This window comes from Marmota monax, unplaced genomic scaffold, assembly GCF_021218885.2.
Source record: "Marmota monax isolate L192 unplaced genomic scaffold, Marmota_monax_Labrador192_F-V1.1 WCK01_AAM20220418_F8-fsc00001, whole genome shotgun sequence".
In the NCBI taxonomy this organism is placed as follows: Eukaryota; Metazoa; Chordata; class Mammalia; order Rodentia; family Sciuridae; genus Marmota; species Marmota monax.
In genome coordinates this window covers 15,252,034-15,261,817 of record NW_026693777.1, presented here as the reverse complement: position 1 = coordinate 15,261,817, position 9,784 = coordinate 15,252,034, and positions in this window count along the sequence as shown.

Sequence of the window (9,784 nt, the reverse complement as noted above, 5' to 3'; positions counted from 1 at the left end):
GTTTTGCTGGCGAAACACAGTGAACTACTGTGCCAGAGGCTGTGATCCCCTCTGCCTGCGGGAGCCCAGGGCTTTAAAGAGCAACATTTAAGGGCTGGGATCCAAATATTATTGTTACTGCTGTTGACCGGTGAGGAGTCCTTGCTTCCCCAATATTGAAGAATAACACCAAAGAAGCACGTGGAGGCAAGGTCAGAGTAGAAATTAGAAGTTTATTAAAGGACAGCAGAAAAGACTTCTCCTGGAGGAAGAAGGGGACCCAAGAGGTGGAATCCGTGGAAGGGCTGTTGTCTCCCCATTTTATAGTTCTTTCAGTAATGGAATGTAGGTGGGAAGGCCCGAGGGGTGGGAAACAGGTGGGCCAAAGAAGTAGTCTGAGCAGGAAGGACTTCATTAACACTTCTTTGGGATGGACTTTGGCCTAGGGCCTTTTCAGGACTTCATTAACATTCCATGAGTTGTCCTGCGTTTCCTGGAATCATTCTCAGCACGGCCTCCATTTTAGATTTCACTCGGTATTAGACCCGATTTATCTAACTATACTGACTACCTAACTTTAAATCTGGCTTCATTATCAGTAGATATAATTAGTGAACAGCCACTGGGTGTCCTTGAGCTTGAGTTCTTAGGTTTGGAGTTTTCTTTGTTCTTGGGGGCAATGACACTTTTCCAGTGAAGGGCATAATAGCTTAGCCTGGGACTGGAAAATGTTAGTCTTGTTTCCCTTATGTTAGAAGGAGAAGGGAAAGAAGAAAAAAACATGTCAGTTTTAAAAAATAAGCCACCTGAGCCCAGCGTGATAGCGCATGCCTGTAATCCCAGCGGCTGGGGAGGTTGAGACAGGAGAATCAAAAGTTCAAAGCCAGCCTCAGCAAGGCCCTAAGCAATTTAGGGAGAACTTGTCTCAACATAAAAGGGGCCAGGGTTGTGGCTCAGTGGTTAAGCACCCTTGGGTTTTATGGCTAGTACTAAAAATAAATACATAAATAAAAATCAAGCCTCCTGAGGTCTGGCAACAAGGTTTATACTCAAAACAAAGTGATCCTGGTTACATTTCCTTGTATCTTGTATGGACAGTGATTAACTAGGCAACACAGATCAGTGCATTGTGAGATGAATGTTGTTTTTTTTTTTTTTTCCAAAAACAATTTTTTTTTAGTGGGTACAGAGATCCTTGATTAGAATTTCAAAATGGTAGGAGAGAGGTAGGACCATAATAAACGAGACTTTTTTTCACCAAACATTTGTGAATACAAATGCAAACCAAAATGTGCACTGCCCCCATGGATCAAATGAAAATAGTTTCCATTACACTTTTCATCTCAACATCTCTCCTAACCTCACTCCACTCCAGTTATGGCCCTTCCAGAGAACACTAGTGATCTGTATGTGTTACTGTCTAGGGGTCTTGGACTCGTTGCTGTTCAGCAAAGAATTGAACAGGACACAGAGGATTATTGCAAACTGTAGAAATAGACTTCTCTGAAGAGAGGGGGCTCCAGAGCCACAAGGTTTGGATCGTTTTTGATAGTCTCTGGATTTCCTCCTTTTTTTTTTTTTTTTAAGAGAGAGAGAGAGAGGAGAGAATTTTTTAATATTTATTTTTTTAGTTTTCGGCGGACACAACATCTTTGTATGTGGTGCTGAGGATCAAACCTGGGTCGCATGCATGCCAGGCGAGCATGCTACTGCTTGAGCCACATCCCCAGCCCTCCTCCTTTTCTTATCTTCTCTATTGTCCATGTTCTTCTGTTGTTCATTGGTGCCTCACCATGCATCCATTTTAGTTGGTTTATTGGATCCCCCACTTAGATGCATGAGTACAGAAGTGACTATCTGATTGGGTCCTCTACTTGTGTGAGTGTTAGCACAGAATGTTATGGATCAGCAAAGCCTTTATTCAGCAGTGGAGTTTTGCATCTGGTGGACCCACTTTCCTGATGAAATAAGCTACTGGCCAAAGGGGGAATCTGTGCTTATATAGGCTGCACTGAAAGGTGACTTAATTCATGATAAAGTGTGTCAGTTTGGGCATTCAGGAAACAGATTTGTGAGAATTTGAAATCTGTTTTTACTGGGCAATGGTTTTCTTTGGGGAATAATGGAGGGTCTGGGGTCATCATTCAGTGCTTATCTCTTTCACTTCAGGGTTCCATTGTACTGTCACTGGGAAAGGATTTATTTGGGGAAAGATTACTGCTTTGGTTTCCTCCCAGAGATTGCTGTTTTAGGCTTGATGCATATCTCCTTCCCAGGGATTGTCTTGCCATCTGGTGAAGTTTGCTTTCTTCCCAGGGATTGTCCTGTCATTGGAAAAGGATGTATTGGGAAAGAATCAATGTTATCAATGTGTTGCCTTCTTCTTCACTCCCTCTTCCCTGGCCACATTATTTGGGGATTTGTCATTTTTCATATCTTACAATGAGCACTTTCATCAACTTGGAACTTGACCTCAGTGGAGGACTTCTCCATGCTCCTTTGATCTGGACCTATCCATGACTTCTCACTCAGCATCTTACCCTGGCTGGCTACACCTCTTCTACATCTCCCTTGGATGGACAAAGCCAATGGTTTTGATACTGGTCTTGGATATCAGGAATGGGCCCTCCTTCCCCCAGTATTGAAAATAAAATAACTGAGAAATGCTGAGGCAAGTGAAGAAAGCAAGTTTTTTTTTTTAAATATTTTTGTTTATTCTTTTTAGTTATACATGATAGTAAAAAGTATTTTGACATCATATGTTTATGAAGTACAACTTCCCATTTTTGTGGTTGTACATGATGTGAAGTTACACTGGTTGTATATTCACATATGAACATAGAAAGCTATGCCCAAATCATTCTACTGTCTTTCCCATTCCCATACCCCTTCCTTTCCCCCAACTCCACTCTGTCCAATACAGTGAACCTCCACTTCTCCCCCCCTCCACCATTGTGAGTCAGCATCTGCATGTCAAAGAGAGGACATTTGGCCTTTGGTTTTATGGGATTGGCTTATTTCACTTAGCATGGTAGTCTCCAGTTCCATCCATTGAACAAAAAATGCCATAATTTCATAATTTCTTCTTTATGGTTGAGTTATATTCCATTGTGTATATGTACCACATTTTCTTTATCCATTCATCTGTTGAAGGTCACCTAGGTTGGTTTCATAGCTTAGCCTTTGTGAATTGAGCAGCTATAAACATCAATGTGGCCATAACATTATAGTATTCTAATTTTCAGTCTTTGAGGTATATGCTGAAGAGTGGGATAACTAGATCAAATAGTGGTTCCATTCCAAGTCTTCTAAGAAATCTCCATACTGCTTTACAGAGTGGTTGTACCAATTTGCAATCCTACCAGTAATGTATGAGTGTACCTTTTTCCTAACATCCTCACCAACATTTATGGTTAGTTGTTTTCTTGATAATTGCTATTCTGACTGGAGTAAGATAAAATCTCAGAGTGGTTTTAATTGCATTTATCTGGTTGATAGAAATGCTGAACATTTTTTCATATATTTGTTGACCAATCATACTTCTTCAGTGAAGTGTCTGTTCAGTTCCTTTGGGCACTGAGTGGGTTATTTGTTTTTTTGGTGTTAAGTTTTTTCGGTTCTTTATATATCCAGTACATTAATGCTCTATGTGAAGTGCAGGTGGCAAAGATATTCTCCCATTCTATATGCTCTGTCTTCATATTCTTGATTGTTTTCTTTGCTGGGAAGAAGCTTTTTAGTTTGATAGTGTCCCATTTATTGATTCTTGATCTTATTTCTTGCATGAAAGCAAGTTTTATTTAAGAGAGAGACAGATATTGACTTCTCTGGAGAGAAGTGGGGCCCAGAGCTGGGTGTCTGAGAGAGGGGTGTGTCTTGCTTTTTTATAGGCCTCCAGAATCCCCACCTTTTCTTTCTTCTTCATATATGTGCCTAAAGGCAGGAAGGAGCAGCACAGGGGTTTATTGCTCAGGTTGGAAAGTGTAGATCCCCAGGAATTTGGGGTCTGGAGATTCAGAGGTTTTAGCAACTAATTGGTGGGAGGGAGGGGAGATTGCTTTTTGGCAAAAAAAAACATGGGGAGTCATTTTCGTGGGCTCATTTTATAGAATTATTCTCTCAACCTCATGTTCCCACCACCCTCACCTATTTGTCCCCTTACAGTTTCTTCTCTGTATTTATCTAGTTGCCTCCCAGCAGTATTTCACTGACCCACACACTCCTTGAAATGCTATGGGCAGCTTGTTTTACTTCTTCCTCACTTCTCAAACTTCTTGGCTGGTCCTCTCCTAATTGACTTACAGACTTTGTCTGGCCCAGATCTTCTGTTCTTCTTTATATCAACACATTCCTCCAAGTAACCTACTCCTGACATTAAAAACTTTCAATATCCTGTCATTCCAATTTGGACCCTTCTGGGAATTACCAACAAATATATTCAACTCCATGATGGACAGCTCTTCAATACCTAATAGGCAGCTCAAGCATCACACGGCCAAAATACTACTAGTCTTCCATCTCTAATGGCATTGACATACAAGAGATTTACTGGGGAAAAGACCTGTGAAGAACCTGGGATAAAGGAGCAGGAGCAGGCAGGAGAAACATTCAGACTACGATGTCATTCTGATACCTGTGAAAAAAAATAAAGAGAGAAGGATTGGCTGGGAAGATTCTTAGATCACTGTGAGTTCTAGGAAAGTGTTAGTCAGACCAATCAGAAGTCCTGAGTCAAAATTGATTATTATAAGAATCCCCATATCAGCCAGAGAAGACTAGTGTTAGCAAAAAAGGACCAGGCAGGATGTAAACTTCACGGATCATCTCAACCTTTTATTCAGGAATGAAGTTTCTTGCAGCAATGGGGTGGGAAAGAATGGTGTGATGCTGTTGGACCCACTTTCCCAATGGAAAATGAGCCACTAAACAAAGGAGGGGACTGGGCTTATATGGGTTATACTGAGAGGTGACTTAATTAATGACTGTGTCAGTTTGGGCACTCAGGAATTTGGGGTCTGTTTTACTAAGCAAAATGAGAGAGGGTCAGTGGTCAGTATCTGGGATTCATCTTACTGGACCAGATGGAGGGTATGGGATCAGTGGTTGGTATCTGGAAAGGATTTGTTTAGGGAAAGATCAATGCTTTGGCTTCTTCTCAGAGACTGCTTTTCTAGGTTTGATGGACATCTCCCCAGGGTTTGTTTTATCACTTTTTTTTTATGGGAAAGAAAATATTTTGGGAAAGGATCAATGCTCTCAATGTATGGCTTTCTTTTTCACTTCCTTTTCCCAGACCTCACTGTTTTGGGTTTTGTCATTTTCCATATCTAATAACTGGTGCTAGCGTATCTGAAACTTAGTCATTATCTTGGAGCAGCAGATGGAGTCAGGAGAAGGGAATATGGCCTCGGGATTCACAGTGGCAGTAGCTGGGGACTAACAACCAGCCGTAATCCCCACAGCAGGCTCTCTTGAAATCAACTGAGTGGTACCTCTCCATAATCACTACACAGGTATTACACATAGCAAAGACTAATAAATGGTCGATAAATAAGTAAAGAAATAGCTGTAAGGCAATGCCTTTCATGAGAAATATGATGAGAATCATTTGTAATTATACATTTCTAGGAATTAAATGTTTTAAAAGTCAAAAAGTCAAAGAGGAATGGGGGAATGGGAATACGAAAGACAGTAGAATAAATGGAACATAACTTTCCTATGTTTATATATGAATACACAACCACAAGAATGAAATCCTAATTAGAATAAGTTATATCCATGTATATATAATATGTCAAAATACACTCTACTGTCATGTATATCTAGACCAACCATTGTCTTTTTTTCTTTTTCTGGAATCTATAGAGTTTCATTATGTTTCTAATAATAAAATTATAGACATATAATTTTCATATTATACAATTCACTATTTAAAATGTACAATTTAATGTTTTTTTAGTTTATTCTCAGAGTTGCACAATCTTCACCGCAATCAAATTTAGAATTTTTCATCACTCTTAAAAGAAACTCCATATTCATTAGCAGTCACTTCTGTGCAAACATCTTTTCCTCTGGCTTTAGGGAAATGCTAATGTACTTTTTGTATGGTTTTGCATATGCTGAATATTTTATATAAATTGAATCATGCAATATGTGGCCCTTGTGACTAACTTGTTTAAACACTTTAAGGGCAATTTCCTTAAGTTCTTTGAATGAATGTAGTCTCTGTTAGATCTCATACCTCGGTCCTCTCATGGGTAGTTTTTTGTTTTTTGTTTTTGGTACCGGGGATTCAATCCAAGGGTGCTTTAACACTGAACCACATCCCAGCTCTTTTCATTTTTTATTTCGAGGCAGGGTCTGACTAAGTTGCTTGGGGCCTCAATAAGTTGCTGAGGCTGGCTTTGAACTTGTGATCTACTGCCTCATCCTCCCAAGTTGCTAGGCCACAGGTAATTTCCATTGCCTGCTTTTGATCTTCCTGGGTGTGGGTCATATTTTCCTCTTTCTTTGCATGACTCATAATTTTTTGTTGAAAACTGACACTTCAGGTGATATATCACCGTAACTCTGGGTACTGAGACTCCTCTCCTCCCTCGGATTTGTTTTTGGTTGTTATTTGATTATTTAGTGGTTTGGTGAGGCTATTTTATTGAAATCCACTTCTCCCAAAGGGCAAATCCTACGCTGTCACTTTTCAGAGGATACAGGCTTGGACATGCACACAAGTCACCCGGGGAAGGTAGGTGTTTTAGCAGAGTTCTCTTTGACTATATCTTTTCTGGATGTCCCTATTATGCCATCTGCCTCATTTGGTATCACAACCAGATGTTACATTATAACAAGTGATAGATGATTGCTCTATTAAAAAAACAATCCCAGAGACATTACTTGCTCCATAATCTAATCCAATAAAACATATGCAGCAGTAGGTTTTGAAATAAGTCTTTGTGGTTTGTTTTAACTCCAGAAGGATATGTCTTAACTGTTTCTTTTCCTGGATCTCTGGTGAACTAATGACTTACAGTTTCTTGCTCTTAATTTAGGGAAACTATTATATTTGAGAGTGACTTCAGGCTTGCCTGGCCCCGACATACTCTTTCAAATAGTGTCAGTTCCTTAGGGGAGAGTTCAAAACTCTCTTTTTTTATTTGTCTAGTTTTTGTTTTATTGATTATTTTGGTGATATCTAGGATTGAATCCAGGACCCACACATGCTAGTGCCCCTTGCACTCTATCTCTGAGATACATCCCCAAACCTTTTTACTTTAGAGACAGGGTCCCACTAAGTTGTTTAGACTGGCCTTCAACTTCAGATATTCCTGTCTCAGCCTACCAAGTAACAAGAATTATAGGTGCGCACACCACCCCACCCAGACTGGCTGGAGCTCTGTTTTTAGGGACTGCTTCTCCCCTTGGGCAGTCTCTCAACCACTACTCAGGCACTGGGTGGCTTTGTTGTTCTGAGCTTGCTTCTCCTGGAGTAGAACCTCTGTCATGTGAGTAATGTGGGGTGATCATGGTCCCAACATTCTCCTATACCTGGAATAGAATTTTCCTCCTACGTGTGGAGTCACACTCACCAAGAATTCAGCCTCTGAAACTCAAAGTTGTTGCAGGGGATAAAATTGCTGGAGGCCTCTGCTCCTGGTGAGATACTATATTCTCTCCCACATACACATTGTAGCAGGGATTGAACCCAGGGGTACTTGACCACTGTGATACATCCCCAGCACTTTTTTTAAATTTTGTTTTTCATTTTGAGGCAGAGTCTGACTAGGTTGCTTAGGGCCTTTCTAATTCACTGAAACTGGCTTTGAACTTGTGATCCTCCTGCCTCAGCCTCCTGACTGACTGGGGTTACAGGCATGTGCTGCTGAGCCCAGCTTACACTGGGTTTCTTATAGTACTTTGACCAAGCCATATTCTTCTGGGATTTTGCAGAAGACCTATGGCCCTCCTCATTCCAAACTGCCTTGCTCTATCTCCATATAACTAGCTATTCCATTTTAAATATTCCATCTTTGGACTTTACCTGTGTGCCCCCTTTCTTCAGGAAATCTTCCCTGAGATAGTTGGTTTGGGTAAGGTGCCTTCCCTGTTATACCCCTTGAACCATGAATTTCCAACTTCAAATTTATCATACAGTAGTGAATTTGCCTGTCTACTGGTGCCTCTCCCACAGGACTGTAACTCCAGATTATGAGCTGTTATGTTCATCAATGTCTCTTTGGTACCTTCAGGTCATTGGTACTATCAGATTCCATAGGTCAATTAAATCTTCAGCTCAAAGAGTTAGAGGCATCAAAATTACTTAACTCAACAGACACAAATGTGCATATACTGTGTATAAATACAGTTATATGTATATGGGCATAGTACACATATATATTCAGTCAGTGTAATGAAATTTTTCTATCTCTTAACAACATAAAAATAATGAGAAGTATGGATTTCTTTTATGACTTAAGTTTTTTAAAATTAAAAACAGTTGATGCAGTCATTCCTCAGTAAAAACAGGGGATTGATGCCAGAACTCCAACAGATAACAAAAATCCTCAGACACTCAGTCCTTGATAGAAAAGGGCATTATGTTTGCATGTAAACTACACTCATCTCTAGATTATTCATAATACCTAAAACAATGTAACTGTCATGTAAATAGTTGCTATCTTATATCATTTAGGGAATAAGGACATAAAAATGTCCTTTTACTTATTCAGTACATCTGCAATTTTAAAAATATTTTATCCTGAGTTTAGTTGAATCTACAGATATGAAACTTGTGAATACAGAGAGCTGACTGTATTGCAATAGCATAGTCATCAAACGGCAGGAAACCTGATAAATTTAACAGTACTTTTGGAAATAATTTGACAGTGTGTTTTAAGAATTTGAAATATGTTTATGCACTCTAGAACTTCACTGCCGGTACTTCCCAAAAGGAATGAACTGAAATGTCAGACTTTTCCTGACAGTGTATGTGAAAAAAATCTTCATATACATTACTGATGAACTATAGAAAAGATTTTATCTTCCACATAGTATAGTAAATAGCATCACTAATATGGTCAAAGAGAAAAGATTTAATATCAGTGTTTTCAAAAGAAATCCTTTCATATTGTCTAATAGGTGGCAGTGGAAGGTTGTCACTAAAACCAAAAGCAAAAACACTAGAGAAGCATGGGATCACATGTCATCATGAAGGCACATAGCTCCTCAAACAATCTCACAGCTCTGTAGGCCAAGATTAGAGAGATTAATCACATAGTCTCCTCTCCCATTTATATACAGAAAGACAAAAGTAAGGGTCATTCTAAATTTATGAGATTGGCTTTAAAATTTAACTTTAAAGAAACTTATTGAATATTTTATGATATTCTTGTTCACGGATAAAATATTTAAATCTATCTACCTAGAGAAAAATGTAAGTGCCCAAAGAACCCTAAATTATTAGTAGGTTGGTAATAAAGATTTGGCCATCTGAAAGATAACTCATCACTGCTGTAATTACTTGGCAAGTTTCAGGGGATTGGTAGCTCAAGATTAGTTTATTATACATTGCTATAATTGTCCAAGAGACATGAGGAAAGTTAAAAGTATAGACACCATGCTTAAATTCTGAAGTGTGATCAATTTCAGAAGAGGAAAGAGCAGTATGTTCCCTTAGCATTAAAAAATCTCCAAACAGAGTAGCATCTCTTCCCACACAGATGGCCCAAGGCACAGAAAGAATCAAATGCTGCAGAGCCAGGACAACAAGAAATGCTTGAACTAGACCAGCACAGGGATGGTTATCTAAACA